At 36.2% G+C, this 18,184-nt stretch overlaps 1 protein-coding gene and 1 long non-coding RNA gene across 4 annotated transcripts in view; one reads left to right on the forward strand and one right to left on the reverse strand.

The window, feature by feature from the left end:
• EFL1 (elongation factor like GTPase 1) overlaps positions 1 to 18,184 on the forward strand; it is a 202,547-nt gene that overhangs the window by 110,877 nt on the left and 73,486 nt on the right. The window lies entirely within an intron of this gene.
• On the reverse strand, positions 3,887 to 17,391 carry LOC141521430 (uncharacterized). 2 transcript variants are annotated; one of them, XR_012477939.1, is made up of 5 exons: positions 17,258 to 17,391; positions 16,564 to 16,735; positions 12,274 to 12,350; positions 10,635 to 10,718; positions 3,887 to 4,207 (listed from the first exon to the last, which is right to left on the reverse strand). It is a non-coding gene; the product is annotated as an uncharacterized LOC141521430 (long non-coding RNA). The 2 variants fall into 2 exon arrangements; XR_012477938.1 differs by lacking the exon at positions 17,258 to 17,391 and having other exon boundaries at positions 16,564 to 16,779.

Raw genomic sequence — 18,184 nt, forward strand, 5'->3', positions numbered from 1 at the left:
AAGAACTCTACCTTGCTAACCAGGAAAGTAAGGAAATCATTACAAGAAAGGAAGAACAGAAAAATTAACAAAGTGAAAAATTAGTCATGAATAATATTTGAGTAGACCATTTCAGGGAACTCCAAAACCATTTAGAATTTGTTTAAAGTACTTAAAAAGCAAGAGAGCTAATGAAAATCTGTTAGGACCATTTGATTATCAAGATAAAGATGATGTATGGAAAAATGCAAATGAGGGCTGATTCAGTGAATTCTTTCTTTGGGGCTTCACTGAGAAAACTATTCAGGGTATTCACACTACCAAACATTATTTATGTCTTTGTTTGTTTTGAATTAGGTAAGACCATTGGACCAAATACTGATAAAATTTTCTAAATCTAGACAAACTTATAAACAAATAGTTGAAAAAAACCAAATCAGTAGATCTGGATGATATCTACTTAGTGATTCTGAACAATCTCAAAGCTTCATGGGTTCAAAGATTTGTAGATTGAATGGACTTTTGAAGGCAAACCCCCTATCATTTTAAAAATGAGGAAACTTGAGTCTCAGAGAGAATAAGTGATTTGCCCAAGGTCATATAGGTCTTAGGTTTCAAAACCAGGTCTGGAATTCAGTTTCTTGGACTTTAAATCTTATACTCTTTCTACTATATCATTTTACCTTATAAAATCATGAAAACTTTGTTCAACATTATAAAAATAATAATAACTTATTATAGCTAATATTTCATAATTTTAAGACTTGCAAAGTGCTTCGTAGATAACTTATTTGATACTCATAACTTTGCAATGTAAGTGCCATTATTGTCCCCATTTTATAGATAAGGAAAGTGAGGCAAAGAGGTTAAATGACTTGCTTAAGGTCACAGGACTCAAAAGTGTCAGAGTGAACATTTGAACTCAGGTATTTATTTATTCATTCAATAAACACTTATTAAATGCTAGGAATACAGTAAGTTCTGGGGGAAGATAAAAAAATAAGACAAAAAACAGTTCTTTCCCTCAAGGAATTTAGTCTAATGAAGAGATAACAAGCAAACAGTATAGACAAAGAAAATTATGTATTAATAGGAAATAACAGGGGGAATATACTAGAATTAAGAAAGATTGGGCAGGGTGGCTAGGTGGTGCAGGGGATAGAGCCCTGGCCCTGGAGTCAGGAGTACCTGAGTTCAAATCCGACCTCAGACACTTAATAATTACTTAATTGTGTGGCCCTGGGCAAGCCACTTAACCCCATTGCCTAGCAAAAACCTTTAAAAAAAAAGAAAGAAAGAAAGATTGGGGAAGACTTCCTAAGAAGGTGGCATTTCCATTGGGACTTTTAGAGGAAGCCAGAGCTGGGGAGGGAGAGTACTCCACTTAGGGGAATAGCCAGAGAATATATCCCATTCTAAGAGATGGAGTGTCTTGTTCACAGAACAGCGAGGAGGCCATTGTCACTGAATCAGAGTATGTATCTTGAAGTAAGGTGTAAGAAAGTAAGAGGGGACTAGGCTCTATATGCCTTTGAATGCAAACAGAGCATTTTATATTAATATCTAGAGGTAATAGGAATCCACTAGAGTTATTGAGTGTGGGGGAGAGGGGGGTGACAAGATCAGACTTGAATTTTAGGAAAATCTCTTTAGTGGATGAATAAAGGGTGGATTAGAGTGGGGACAAAATGAGGCAGGCATATCTCCCCCAGCCCCTCCATCCAAACAGACTCTTGGAATAATTGAGTTAAGGAGGGCCTGCACTGGTGGCAGTGGTCAGAGAAGAAAAGAAGAATATTTGAGAAATGTTGCAAAGGTGAAGTTAGCAGGCCTTGGCAATAGCTTAGATATGGGAGATGAGAGATTGCAGGGAAACAAGGGACATGTGGGAAGACCTGTGGTCCTCTGATTGGGAAGGGTTGAGCTTTACACCTGGCAAGTACTTAAATTGTATGAGCTCAACCCTTCGCAATCAGAGGTATGGTTCATCTGTGCATCATCTGCTGCCCACTGGCCTCACATCCCTGTTCCTATTTGTGAACCTGGGGGTTTGGGAGGATGGTATTATTCTCTACAGTAACAGAAAAAAATCTGTGTGTGGAGATTTAGGGAGAGTGATAATGAGCTCTGTTTTCGGTATGCTAAGTTTAAGATGCTTTTTGAACATCCAGTTCAAGATGTCTGAAAGATATTTGGAAATGCGAGATTGGAAGTCAGCAGAGAGATTGGGGCAAGATGGATCACCAAGTGAAGTATAAAGGGAGGAGGGCAGACCCCTGAAGAACATCACCTAAGGTTAGAGAGCATGATCTGGAGAAGGATCTAGTAAAAGAGATAGAAGGAGTATCCACATAGATGGGGGGGAAAGTCTGAAGAGAGTGGTGTCCTGAAAACCTAGAGAGAAGAGGATAATTGGGGTGGGGCAGGAAGTAGTAAACAGTGTCGAAGGTGGCAGAGAGGTAAAGAATGAGAACCAAGAAAAGGCCATTGGTAACTATTTAGTAACTTTGGTTAGAGTAATGTCACTAGAACGATAGTCAGAAACCAGATTGTATAGGGTTAAGAAGAGAGGAGAGAAAGTGCAGGTAGCAGCTGTAGACAGGTTTTTCAAGGAATTTAGCTGAAAAGAGAAGAAAAGATATAGGATACTAGTTTAGTAGAAATGGAAAGTTCAAATGAAGGATAATAGAGGGGACAGTTAGTTGGAGGAGGCAGGATGAAATGGGACTGTTTGTACCAGTCTCCTCTAACAAATAGCCCCCCCCCCTTATCCCTTCTTTGACTTTATTTTCAATCTTTCCCTCTCTACTGCTTCATTTCCTGCTGCTACCTATAAAGTCTTGTGAAACAGACATTCCAGAGGGCACAGTGAATGGTTGGGTAGAGTTACAGTGAAACTTTGAGCTGGGAGAGATGAGGGGACTGGGAATGAGGAATTAGGAGTTTGGGCGAGAAATTGGAGTTTAGATAATGATCTACAGGAGTTTAGATTTACTGGGATGTGAGGGATATGACCACTTCATCATGGGTTGAGAGCACTAGAGCACTATACCTTTATCCTTAAAGGACAGGTGCAATAGGAGAGGCTTCAAGCCTAACTATCTATCTACCAAGCCACAAAAATGTGTCTGATTTTCTAAATAATTTGAGTGAACTTCTGGATTCCATTTGTATAGTGCAGACTACTGTCTTTAGATTCAAGAGACCCAAGATTTTAATCCAGGCTATAAAGGCAGCACATTTAATTGTGGACCTCAGTTTTTTCATCTGTAATATGAGGAAATTCAACTTGATTTTCTAAAGCTTCTTTCAATTCTAAAGTTGATCCTAAAAATGCAAACAAGTAATTCTCAGAGCAGTAAAAAATAATATATTTCATCCACCCAGTTTAAGATACCCAAACCTCAAGTGACTTCTATAAATAGAAATGTAACATTGTTTCTTTAGAATTTTTCTTTGAGGACTACCAGAATTCTTCATCTCCTGGACAAGATCATTTCCTTATAAAGAATTCCTAAGGGTCTCCTCTTCCTATATCTTCACTCTTCCATTTCATCCTGCATACTTTGTTCCCTTTGTACCAGGATACTTTTAGGACACTAATCTTTTAGAGGTTTACCACTGTCTCCCAGCTATAGTGTACAGTGGCCTTCACAGTAGAAAGCAAAGTGCTAAAAGTTGGGAGATTTGTGTTTTGAAACACCTAAAGACTGTGTTAACATCAGTAGCATATCTAGTTACATACATCACCTCAGAACCTGGTTCTGTAAAACAGGAAATAAGTTTTTTGTACTACCCATGTGAGTTGTGAGGAAAGCACTTTGCAAATCTATTAGGGCTATGGAAATGTGAATTATTATTTTTATCCCGCTTTCTCATATCGTTCTTTCCAATATCTAATGCCAGAATTTTTATTTCTCAAATGTACATTTAAAGAACTTTACACATGCTCATCTGTATGCATTTGTTACATAATTTCAATCTAGCCTCATTCCTGAACTCATGCCCATGGAGATCAGGGAGACATTAAGAAAGTTGAGGAGAACTGTGAATGGAGTGACTGGATCCCAAACTGGCGAAACCATAGTGTCATCTTTAGCTGCCTTCTCAGGGCAATATTCCTGTTTCCAATTCATTAAGACCATGACATGGACTCGATGGCCTTGAGATAAGGATCTCTGGAACCCATGGCACTTGGAGGAGAGGATCTCTCTCAGTCAAATGCTCCCTGAGGAAAGAAATAAACCTCATTATGATTAAATTATTTTGAAAAAGAGAATTAGAAGTAGTTATTGTCCAAAATGTACATGGTATTTCAGGTTAAAGATGAGTTTTTTTAGGGGCGGCTAGGTGGCATGCTGGATAAAGCACTGGCCTTGGAGTCAGGAGTACCTGGGTTCAAATCCACTCAGACACTTAGTAATTACCTAGCTGTGTGGCCTTGGGCAAGCCATTTAACCCCATTTGCCTTGCAAAAACCTAAAAAAAAATTGAGTTTTTTTAAGGGCACACTAGTAAATAAAATTATCTATTACAAGTGGGGAAAGCTTCATCATAGTTGTTGTTTTTGTTATATTAAGAATATTTTCATTAAGAAGTAAGCACCTAACTGAGTTTTATTATTCTCTATGAAAATAACACTTGCAGAAGTTTTTCACCAGGGATTAATTGTTCAGGGTGTTTTTCCCTTAAATTACATAATCATGCCATTTCCCAAATACACATTAAAGAACAGTGCCCAGTTCCTCCACCCCCAGTGCCAGCTTATAGCGTTCTAGGAGAATAGACTATCCCATTACAGGCATTACTTCACAGCTGATAAAGACATTAAGGTAATCCAGTATGACAGGGCTCTTCTTTTGTGGGAGTGTAAGGTTATCCGGGCTTTGCTTTTATACCCTATTTTAAACTCAGATGTTCAGATTTCTAACCCACTGAAAAGGAGCTGACACTCTGGTTGAATTTTTTTTTTAATGTTTTTAGTTAGCTCTCAAGTGGAAGCAGCCCAGCTTTTGGCTGTTGCTTGTGGACGATACATGATCCCAGGTTTATGGAGCACTTTGTTTAGTCAGCAGAAAACTAGCCAGAACTGCTTTGTTTCTGAGAGACCTTTGAATTGGGGGATTCATGGAGACAAATTAGCTTGTTTCATTTCCATGAGGTGTTTGCTCCACATGCTTCATGGATGAAAGGAATTGAGACCTCCTCATTAACTATACAATGGACTGATTGTTAAACCTATGCTGTTGGTTTCCCAAGATCCATTAGTGAGGAAGCTCTCCTTTTTAAATATTGTTTCTTTATTTAGAATTATACAGATTTTGGCTTCATGACTGCTTGCTTCCCATATCATTTGAGAAACTTAAGAATAAATGTTTTTCTGCCTACCCAGTATGTTTTCTTTTTTTCTAGTTGTTTCCAAATTCTCTTCAATTTTTAGATGATTTGACCTGGATGAGATTATCTAGACCAGTGAGTAGTTCTCAAGCATTTTGTTCCCAGTACCCCTTTATACTTTTAAAAATTATTAAGGACTCCAAAGAGCTTTTGTTTATGTAAATTTATCTATTGATAATTTTCCATATTAAAAATTAAAGCTGGAATATGATTGATATGGAAATGTCTTTTTATGACTTTGCATGTATAATCAATATAAATTGTTTGCCTTCTCAAGGAGGGAGTTGATGCAGAAAGAGGGGAAAGAATTTGAAACTCAAATTTTTAAAAAATGATTAAAATAATTTAAAATTTTTTTACATGTACTTGGGAAACATTTAACAAAATAAAAAATAATTTTAAAATGTTGAAAAAATTAAAGCTGGTATATTTTAAAGTATTAATTTATTTTAAAATAATAAAACTAACATGTTAACATAAATAACACATTTATAGAAAATAACTATTTTAAAAAATTAATGAGAAGAGTGGCATTATTTTGCATATTTTTCCAAGTTTTTTTACTTAATTAATAGAATACAGTTAGATTCTCATATCTGCCTCTAATTTCAATCTGTTGCAATTAGTTATTTTCATTGGAGTACATGAAGAAACTCTGGTTTCACACAGATATGTAGTTGATTAAAGGAGGAATATTTTAATAAACAATTTTTTAAATTTTATTTATTTTTGTATTTTGCAATTTTTCCCCAATCTCATTTCCCTCCCCCCACCCCACAGAAGGCAGTCTGTTAGTTTTTTCATTATTTCCATGCTATACATTGATCTAAATTGAATGTGTTGAGAGAGAAATCATATCCCTAAGGAAAAAAATAAAACATAAGGGATAGCAAAATTACATAAGATAACTTTTTTTTTAATTAAAGGTAATAATCTTTGGTCTTTGTACAAACTCCACAATTCTTTCTCTGGATACAGATGGTACTCTCCATTGCAGATACCCCAAAATTGTCCCTGGTTTAAACAAATAATTTCTTAGCATTATTCTGAAAATAATTTTAATTTCACAGACCCCCTGATAGGCTCTCAGTATCTATTTTTTGAAAACCCTTGATCTAGACTTTATAGATACACAGTCTGAAGTGTATGGATGTTAAGAAGTTAATTAACTTTATATGGTAATGGAAAAGATAAGAATCCAAATCTCAAATTTCAGCCCATTACCTTTGTCTCTATACCAAGACGCTTCTGTTTGAAATATCAGCAAATATCTTTATAAAATTACCAATGTAAGATTTTGTATTGGACTTTGGGGGTTCAGTAAAAAAAGGACAACCATCACGTTACTTTTAAGAATCTTACAGTCTAGGGGCGGCTAGGTGGCATAGTGGATAAAGCACTGGCCTTGGAGTCAGGAGTACCTGGGTTCAAATCCGGTCTCAGACACTTTATAATTACCTAGCTGTGTGGCCTTGGGCAAGCCACTTAACCCCATTTGCCTTGCAAAAAAAAAAAGAATCTTACAGCCTGATGGGTCTGGGAAAAGGCATGTACATAGAGTATTGCAAGTTGAAACGATCTAAGTACATGGGAGAAGCCTGTTTTGGGGAGAAAGGGTCACTTCTAGCAGGGCAGTAAGTAGGAAAAGGGTAAGGGAAGATAAAAAGATAAAAAAAAAAAACAAAACAGTCCTTGCTCACAAGCAGATTATATTTTATCATATAAGTGGCATATAAGTAAATACTACATGACCCATTTTCAGGATATCTTCAGTCGGGCCCTTAGGAGTTCCATTACTAAAATTTTCTCATTCAGAAACCTCCCATCCTTCTTCTCTAGTGTACAAGAAAGAACAAACTGATGACTCCAAAGAGTGGGATACTTGGTCAAAATTACTAATTCCCAATAAACTCCTGCTACCTCCTCTTTTTATTTCTGAATTTACTTCTGAATTCCGGCTGCTTAGCTCAAAATTACCTTCTTCTGCTTCCCATTATCAAATGTTAGAGTTGGAGGAATAACTGGTAATGTTCACAAAACACTTACATAGATTTTCCTAATTTGATCCTCACAACTATCTCACGAGATTGATGCTTTTATCTTTCCCCATCTTACATGAAGCACTGAGTTGGAGAGAGGTTAAGTGAATTGTCTAAGGTCACACAACTAGAAAGTGTATGAAGCACATTCTGTCCATCAAGAAATGTGTCAAGTGCCTCTATATTCCAGGCCTTGTGCTAGCTGGGAATACAAATAATAGATTATTTACCTTCAAGAGGTTACATTATAATGGAGGAAGATAACGCATAACACTGCATTGGGAAGGGGGATAAAGAAGATACTGATCCAAGAGTCTGGTAGAAGAGAATGAACCTTGGCAGGCCTGGGCCCTCTCAGTTAATGTAAGTTCTAGGATCAGCTGTCCAATCAAAGAGGAAGTTGCCAGGGTAGGAGGTACTTCTAATGGATGATTTAGAGTTAGCTCTCTGAAGAAGAGGTTTCTGTAGTATGATAGAGGAAGTTTGGAATAGATCTTAAAGAGGCAGCATTCCAACTGAGGTCTTGGCTGACTCCAAGACAGAGGTATGTTAGAGACAACTCATACCAGTTCAGGGGAGAGCCGGAAGTTAAATGTTCATTGTGCAGGTTTACAACTCAGATCAACATATGTTACAAATCTGGGTTTGTTCTGTTGATTGTTTAGACTTGAGAGTACACAGAAAAGATTAATAATGCAGATTAAACTTAAAAATTGTGTCATGTGTACATTTTTTTCTCGGTGAACTGATAGATAAACTTTTATTAGTGTGCCTCCTGTACCAAGTGCACCATTTTTTAGTTTATGATCTGTCTGATGTTCTCTCATTCTCATCCACCTCAGTTCTTCCTCTCCCAAGATCTCATCAAAATCCTCTCCTTCACCATTATGCCCCTTTGGACCTTTAATTTTTTTTTAAGTTTTTGCTAAGCAATGGGATTAAGTGGCTTGCCCAAGGCCATACATCTAGGTAATTATTAAGTGTCTGAGACCAGATTTGAACTCAGGTACTCCTGACTCCAGGGCCAGTGCTCCATCCACTGTGCCACCTAGCCACCCCACCTTTATTTAATTTTAAACTTACATTTGTCATAGTTATTTTCATTTCATAACCATTCAAGTTTGTACTTAATAAAAATGACATATTCCATAACATAAAACATGTACATCCTTGGCCATCCTCTCTAATCTTCTAAAGCCCTTTCTCTCACACAACACAGCATTCAAGGAAGAACAATACACAGCACTATCATTGAGCAGCATCTCCTTATTTGAGATTGATTCCATCCAATTAAATCATCTGGTTTATGCATCTTACAGCACCCAGGTTATTTTTCCTTATCTAGGAATTTTGCACGTGGGAAGTCTATCCACCCCAATCCTTGGGAATTTCAGTATACATGTCGATGTCTCCTCAAATCTCTTGGCCTTCTAATTTATCACTTTTCAACTCCATGAACTGCATCTTCATTACATGTTAGCCTCACTCACAAATGAACATTTTTTTATTTCAGCATCATTCATAATATTCTCAAGAATTCTAACATTTCTTTCTTTAAACCTGACCTTATTTTTACTCCTCTCCTGTGCTTACTGAATTCTCTAGTTAGTCTGCTCTTTCCTCTTCTTCCAGTCCAATTCATACCTTAGAGTAGTCTTCACTGTAATATACTCAGCATGTGATTGTCCAGCATCTGCTTCAAGACTTCCATAGTCTCTCCTTAAGGAGAGCCATTCTACTTTTGGGCAGTTATAAATATTAGTAACTTTTTCCTGGTTGTATCCCAAGGAATAAACAGAACAGTTCTAATCCTTCTTCCATAGAAGAGTCTTTCATATACCTGAAGACATATCATTGCTTTGAGTCTTTTCCATGATAAACACCAGTTTCTTCAACCAAATAAAACAAAAATTTTCAGCAGTTTGGTTATCTTTCTCTGCAGCTTCTCAATGTTCTTAATACTGGTACCCCAAACTAAAGATCTCCAGATGAGGTCTCTTGAAGGCAGAGTATATGACAACTATCACTTCCCTATTTTTGGAGGTTATACCCCTTTTAATGTATTTAGCCTTTTGGACTGCTACATCACACTGCTACATGAGTAATCCTTGTCATCAGGGTCCTGAGAGCTAGTATTTGTAAAGTTTACAAAGCCCTTTATAAACATCTCATTTTATTTTCACACACTTCTGGGAAGTAAGTGCTTTTATTATCTCTACTTTACAAAGGAGGAAACTGAGGCAACCTGAGGTTAGAAGACATGGTCAGGGTCACACAGGTAGTGAGAAGAATCTGAACCTGTATTTCCATTCAGCTGACTCCAGGTCCATTATATCCCTTGTGCCACCCTTCTGCTTCATAATGACTTTGCAGACCACTAAAACCTCCACATCCTTTTCAGAAATTCTTTTTTAATACTATTCTCCTTGCTATTTCTCCTATGTAACACTTTCACTGGCTGCCCCCTAATTCTGGAATGTTCTCCTTTACCTCTGCCTTCCGGCTTTCTTGACTCTTTCTGATACTCAGCTAAAATTCCACCTTCTGTAAAAAAGACTTCTTTATCCCTTAAATGCTGGTTTCTTCCTTTGGAAATAACCACAATTTACCCTGTTTGTATCTGTGTGCTGTCTCTTCCATTAGAATGTGAGCTTTATTTGGGCAGCCACTGTTTGCATTTATTTGTATCTTCAGCACTTAGCAGAGGGCTGGTGAATAGCAAGCATTTGGCAAATAATCGTTGTACCTCTTCCATTTTCCTTTTTTTTGTTGTTTTTTGACAATGCAAGAAATCAGTCTCTCTCATTTCTTTCTTACCTAACCTTAATCATTAAGTGGGCATTGTCTCAGTAAGACCAAGACTTATTAAATAACCTAGCTTAAAAAGCCTAAGGTCTCATGGAAACAATGTAAAGACTGACAAATTGCCTTCTGGGGGGGGGAGGGGGAGGGAAGTAAGATCAGGGGGAAAATTGTAAAACTCAAAATCTTTTTTAAAAAAAAGTCGAAGGTCTCACTACATCCAGGGCCATCTCCAATCATTTTGATCCATTTATAGCCACTGGACACAGGTGGTTCTGAGGAGAAAGTAAGCATGGTGACTTTGCACAGCATCCCTTCACCAAAATCCAATTCATTTTGATGTCATAGCATCACATTCCATAACCCCATAACTATGGATGTATTTCATTTGGATTTGGATTCATTAAGAGCACCTACCTGGACTCTTTCTTCTGATATATCTTGAGCATCAACTTCCTGTTATTCATTTTTGTTGTCATTTCCAGTGTAAAGGTCATTGATCTTTATAGTGAAAACAGAAATCAGAATGGAATAGCACTGCCCAATCAGTTGTTGATTATCATTGTCCCTTCCACCCTGAAACACATCTTCTCTTTAGTCTCTATCCTATGATTAACTTAACTATTCATAGAATGAAATTCATGTAATGGAACTACTATATCCAAGTGTATTATCTAATTTCAACTGGTCCTTTCCTTCTTTGTGATAATGTTTTCTTTTCTTTTGATTAATTCTTAAATGTTTTCTATTTTTTGGGCTTTCTTGCCCTCTTTCTTCAGCAGAGAACTTTGCTTCTTACTTTGCTCAGAAAATACTCTGGCACCACTTCCCTTTTCTCTATTCTTCACTTCAGAACTGCTCTTCATCATTTTATTTTTTCCTCCTTTGCATTAATCTCTGAAAAGGGGGGAGCCCTTCCTCTGGAAAAGTTAAGTTCTCTATTCTCCTCTGAGTTTGTGTCTTTAATTATCCCATCTTGGGCAGCTAGGTGGCGTAGTGGGTTAAGCACCGGCCTTGGAGTCAGGAGTACCTGGGTTCAAATGCGGTCTCAGACATTTTATAATTACCTAGCTGTGTGGCCTTGGGCAATCCACTTAACCCCATTTGCCTTGCCAAAAAAAAAAACCTAAAAAAAAGCGTATTAATTATCCTATTTTCTATTCACTTCCATCTCTTTTACACTCAATTCTAAGTTGCTTAACTAACCCGATAGTTAAGATGAACCTTCCCTTGATCCTCAAGCTAACTTCCCTTTCTCAGATAGAGTCTTATAATACTATATACTTGTTGCCTCTGGTTCCTCATCTCCTATTCTCTTCTCAACTCTGATCAATCAGTTTTTTGATTGATTCATTCAATTAAAAATTCTCTTTACAATTTACCAGTGATTTCTTAGTTGTATAATCCAGAAGATTTTTTTTTTTTAGTTCTCATTCTGCCTGACATCACTGTCAACTAATCCCAATAGCAGTAGCAAGGTTCCCCTCAGTCACTCTCCTTCTTTTACTTCCTTGACACTATTCTCTCTTGGTTTTGCTTGTACCATCTGTGACTCCTCCATTTGGAATGCCCTTTGATGGATTATCACCTTTCTCCCACCCACAAATGTGGGCAATTCTCCAAGACACTGCCTAGGCCAGTTCTCTTTATGTTCTCTCCCTTGGTGATCTCATCAGCTGCTGTGGCTTCTTTATGCAGATGAATCCAAGATCTGTAAATCCAATCTGAATTTCTTTCCTAACATACAACAATTCCCTGCTGGACATCTCCACTTAGGTGTTCAATAGTCAACCCAAGCTCAGTATATGCAAATGGAACTGATGTTCTTTCTTCTCAAACCCATTCCTAAGCCTCACTTTTTTATGTTAAGGACATAAGTACCTTTTCTTTCACTCAGATAACAGCCTTGGAGTAATTCTCCACTCTTCACCTTCTCCCTTATATATTCATTAACTTTTCAAGGCTTTTCAATTCTAATTCCACATTTCTTGCATCTGTTTTCCTTGTCTTTATTCAAACAACCTCCACCCTAGTTCAGGCCTTCATTGCCTCTTACCTGAATTGTTTCTGCAGCTTCCTAGTTGGTCTCTCAGCTTCTCAGTCATCCTCCACAAAGTTATCAAATTGATATTTCTAAAACAAATATTTGACTGTTTTGAAAAATCTTTGATGTTTCCCTGTTGCCTTTAAAAACTTGAAAGGTTATTTAAAGCCCTCAGTCTGCTTTTCACTTATCATCTAGTCCTTTATCATTCTTCTCCATTCCAGTCAAACTATATGCTAATTTTTCCTTGAAGGTATATTTCTGTCTTTTGACTCCATATCTCTGCCTTTTATCATTCCTGGCTACTGGAGGTTTTTTTGGTTGTCTCCCATTGTTAATATTTTCTCTCTTTTATGTAATATACTTCATACTTTACTACTGTAAGTGTACTTGTTTCATTTTTCTTAGAAAAAGATGATAAGACTGGCATTTTTCTTTTTCTGTCTACATATATACATGTATTTTACACAAATATATGTTTATATGTATGTGTTATATATAAATATATATTTTATGAGAAAGTCAGGATTTAATACATGTTTATTAAATTCTGCTGAATTGAATTGGGATATAGAATTAAATTTTCTCCAAATATTCTTCAGCCATAAAATTCCTTGGAACTATTCTCATATGCACATCCTAATATTCTATACAAAGTATTAGGCAAAACTTCTGTAGATAGAATTGCTATAGCTCAATTATTAAAATAAATTTGAGAGACCACAATTTTTGAAGGGGAGGCTACATGGTAGAAAGAATCCTAGATTTGATATTAGATCATTTAACGGAATCTATTGATTGCAACCTCTGTACCCTGTGGTAAGTCATTTAACTTCATGAAACCTTAGTTTTCTCATCTGTAAAAAGGGTTGAAGTTCTAAGGCCCTTTCTAATTGACATTCCTTTGGGCTTCTATCACTGCAAAAAGGAGAACCAAACTGGGAAGAGAAAAATGAAGGCTTATATTTGGAAGGTAAATCATCTTTGGAAGCCAAGAACAAAAATTATAGTGATCTTGGACTGGGGATATGAGGAATCAGAATTTAATTAAGAAGGAGTTCTCTCTAATGTTGGGAACAAAGAAGAGAGAATCCTTAGGGAAGGTACCATGCTCAGCAACAGGGACTTTTAGAATTAGTAAGCCCTCTTTTAATAATGTGAACTGCAGTAATACTTTGCTTTCTAATAAGGTAGTCTTTTGTTGTTTTTTTGGGCAGAGTTCCTGATGTCTTCCCAGTTTCAGGGAATTCTGCTTTGAATTTTTATTTTAATGTTGGCTTTTAATAACTCCCCAAGAAAGTGCACCAACTGCCAATTGATTCTGTTAACAAATATAGGAACACAAGGGTCTATCGTAAATCCAGTCATAATATGCAAAACTGGTTAAATACTTAGTTGTACACTTAGATTTAAAGAAAATCATTTTGCTGGACCATTCTCTGAACCTCTCTTATTAAATTTCCTCCATCACTGCTCCACCACACATAGATGCTTCTGTGTGATTGGCACTTCATGCTTCTTATCGCTGAGTGACATCTGCAAGGAGAATGACATATTTGTGGAGCAATAGTGTGATGTGTTTAATAGTGCAGGGACTGATCTGTCCAACTAATAATAATGACATGTGCCCTAAACAGTGTTTCGACACAGACTCTTATGGGAAAGAATTATTTTTCCCCTTGATAATAAGGTCATAAACTGTCAAATGAAGCAAGCACAAAATTGACTAGTCTGAAACAGAACTTCAAATTCAAATTTCCTTAGTTTTTTCCTGTTGATTTATGAAGAATTAGACAGCTTTGCTCTGAAAAATGGAGGTTTTAATGATATGATATACAGAGCACCTAAAGAATTTTTAAAACTTACATTCAACTAATCTTCCATTGTACTCTTTTAGTAAGTTCCTCTTGTCTTTCTTTTCTAGAATATTTTGAACTTTGTTTTCTTGAGTCTACCTGCAAGATCCCTGTTTAGTGTACAGTAGATACCGAGGCAAGTTAGATTTGGAAGGAGATAACTCAGAAAGTGTATTTTGCTCTCAGATGTCTAGCCCTGAGCTCAAGTTAGTAAGATTAACAACTGCCACTGCAGCAGATGCTCAGCCTTCAAATCAAATTATTCTTTGTTGTGTGTTTTCTATTTGTAAGGTCAATTTTTTTTTTGTTTGCTGCCTTTACCAGGTGAACTTCCCTATAAATATAAAATTAAAAAATTTTAATAAGAAGGCAAAGATTTACAAAGCGTTTAGAATACAGCGAATGTGCCATCTCAATGGAGGCCTGTGGAAGAGAACCTGGCAAGAAGATAGAATGGCAGATTCTAGATAGAATATTTCCAAAGAATGTGTTGAATAGCAAAGAATGGCAAAATAAAGGTAGAGTTCTAAGAAAGATAGGAGGAGAGGAACCCTTGGCTAGATGTTAAATGATCTTGGATTACCCTCCATCTCTGTGGCCTTAAAATGATGATTTCTATGGACCCTTCAAATAAATTTTTTTTCACATGAGTTACTTAGCAAGACATAACACTCATCTGTATATGAAATGAATAAGGTAATAGTCTGAACCAGGATAGTATCAGTGACCATGTGAAATAAGAGACTGGGTGGTCTTGCCAAGAATGATTAGCAGAAGTAGAATTTGAAAGTTGAAGGATTGAAAATTGAGGTTGGTGTGGAATATAGATCAAAAAGTACTAAGCATAGAGATCACAAGCTTAACATGAGTCTAGTGACTGCTAAAGTACATACTGTAATCCTTAATACTAATATAGTGTGCAGAGCATAAGAAGTAATGATTCTGGTATGACCATATTTAGAATACACTATTGTTTTGGAGGCAATACTTAAGAGATAGTGCTTCTGGTTGAGTGCCACAACAATGGTAGAAATGGTCTAGAAGCCATGTAATATGAGGAATGACTGAAGGAATTAGAAGTGTTTTTTGTTGGAGGGTTTTGGTAGTAAATTGAATTAATGAAGGGGAAAAAAACATTTTTTTTAGCACTTAGTGTAGGCCAAACACTTTGTTGGTCATGCCTTTAGGTCTCTGAAAGACTCATGTAGAATTTGCCTTCTTTCAAGAAGCAAAATTAGAACCAATAGGTAAAAGATTAAAAGAGGATGTTTTCTTCCCATCATAAGAATTAACATTTTTATAGTTATATCCATCAAATAGTGGGAAATGATGTATACTTCCTGACACTGAAAATGTTCAAGAAGATGTTTAAGTGTCTCCTAGGGATGAGGTTATGGTAAAAATTATTTTTGCATTCATGAGTATTTAGACTAGATGGACCTCTAAATATGATAGTTAGATATTAATGATTTTTAAGAATAAGAGGACATGGTCCAAGTCACAGGTCATAAATTGCTGGTCTAAGTAAACTAAAGATCTGCCAAGTCAAGCCAGAATATATTTGGACTAGGTGAGATTGCATTGGTCTTCCTGCTTCCTCCTATTCCTTTCACATAGCTGCCAAGTAGATATTCTTAAAATAAAGATTGACTGTATTACTTCTCTAATCAAAATTCAGTGTCTTCTTCCTGTTTCTAGGATAAACTATAAAGTCATCAGCCTGATGTTCAAAACCTTCTTACAATGTGCCCGTACCACCTTTATTAGTCATTTCCTGTTTCTCCCATTAGAACATTGTACATTCCTGTCAGATTGGCCTGCAGCTTTCCCTCTCCTATTCCCATGCCTTTGCATAGATGGCCCCCTTATCTGGAATGCATGCTTCTTTTCATCTTAGCATCCTTAGCTCGCACCCTTCAAGGCTCTTCTCAGTTGTTCCCTATGAGGCCATTCCTGATCCCTCCACATTTTCCATTGCTATATCCCTCTGAACCTTTCTTTGTGTTTACTTATCTCTGCATATTATATTCCCCAATAGAATGTAAACTCCATTAGAGAGGAATGTTGTCTTTGTCTTTTATCCTCAGCACCTAAAACAGTGTGTTGTGTTACTTGGTAAATATTTGTTTTTGAATACCTACAGAGGTTCCAAAACCAGATAGTCTACTTGAAATCTTCAAGGACAAACAGATTATAAGTGAGAAGAAATAGGTAAAGTACTACTCACCTTGTTTTAATCCTTGTCTTAATTATGCTTATTACCTAATTCTTTTGATGTCAAGAAGATTAGATTATTGATGATAACCTAACCACATGATTGTACTTAATGGAGATTTTTTTTTCTTTATCATCTTTGTCTCATAGGAATGATCCCTCTAACTCATATTGACCAAAGTAGTTATAACTGGAAGAGCCTTAGATGTCATATAGTTCAGCATCATCTTACCTCCTAATAGTATCCTTTCCTCCAGAAGTCTTAATTTCTGTCTTTTAGTCATTGTTTGAGGAACCAGGGCTTAGGAACATCAGTCATCTTTGCTTTCTCCTGCTTCTTTTTCTCCTGAATCTCATATATATATATATACACATTGTTTATAGTTGACATTTTATGTGTTGTACTAAGCAAAAGAAACAATGTTTGTACAATACTTTAAAATTTCAATGTTCTAGTTAAATGTCAGCTATTATTATCTAATGAGTCACCGAATCTTACTTATGATTCCAGAACCTCTTCCATCTGCCCTCTCCCTTCTATCCCACTGCTACCATTCTAATTCAGGTTATTACCTCTTACTAGAACTGTTTTCTTAGCCTCTTAAATGATAACCCTGTTCTGGTTTCTTTTTTTGCTCCAATCTATTGTACCTACTCCTTCCATATTAATCTGGTTTAATTATGCTCTTTCATTATCTATCTGCATCAGTGGTTCCTCATTCCTACTCAAATCCAGATTTTAACCAGACTTTTCCTGTGACAAGACACCTTTCTGTCACTCATTTCTTTCTTTGTTGCAGCCAGATTAGACAACAGGGTGTTCCTTTTACCTAGAATGCCTTTTGTTTTAAGTCTTGACAGTCAGTCAGAATTTTGTCTATCTTTTCAACCTTTCAATCAAAGAATAGGCTACGTGCTGCCTCTACCTTTCTTGTTCCATGAAGCAGTTGTCTGTCTCCTCTCTTTGGATTCCTAACAATTTAATTGTATGTCTTCATTAGCTTTTCTGTTCTCTTTTCTATTGTAGTCATTTGTCAGCTTGTTTCAAACCCTTACTCCTGTGAAGCAGAATTTTTTTTTTGCACATGTACCAGCACTTTGCACAATGCTCTGTGACTATATAATCAGCATTTCATAAATCACTGTTGACCAAATTGGGGTGGGTTTCAATTGTAATAGAGAATTTCTGGGTCATTATTTTTAGAGAGATATAGAGGGTAACTAGCATACTGTCCTCTCTAGTATTTGATAATTAACAATTCAAGAAATATGTTTTAATATGTTTTAATGTTGGAGGGGAATTCAGATACACTCTGCAGTAATACAGTTGAACTGAAATTCTGCTGGGTTCCTAAAGATTAACGTGATCCAGCACAAGGAGAAATTGTTTAAATATTATCTAATTGTTTAAAGATTATCTCATCCAAACCTTTCATTTTAGACAGCAAGAAGCCAGAACTCTTGATAGGTTAAGTGGTGTTTGAAATTTTGTAACTTCTTAAAACAGAAGAGAACCACAGCAATTCTCTAGTACAATTGAGAGAGAACAGTTTCCCCTATTTTGTACTAAAGTGTATTTTCCTACAAGGTTTATTTTATTAAGTTTCTAGGCTTCCTATTTTGATAGTAGATTTTCTAGACAATTAGCTTGTCAAATCTAATAAGTCAAAGTCTAATAGATATATAGCATAAATGAATAACTTGCAAAATTTGCAGCCTAAAGACTTCATTAGTTTTATTTCCACTTTTTAATCAACATCTGGCTAAAAACATGCTAGTTTTTCATTTTATATGTTTCTGGATATATATAGGTGTGTATTTGTCTTACTTTAATCATGCTTGACATAAAAATC

The sequence above is a fragment of the Macrotis lagotis genome, chromosome 4, assembly GCF_037893015.1.
Source record: "Macrotis lagotis isolate mMagLag1 chromosome 4, bilby.v1.9.chrom.fasta, whole genome shotgun sequence".
Lineage (NCBI taxonomy): Eukaryota > Metazoa > Chordata > Mammalia > Peramelemorphia > Peramelidae > Macrotis > Macrotis lagotis.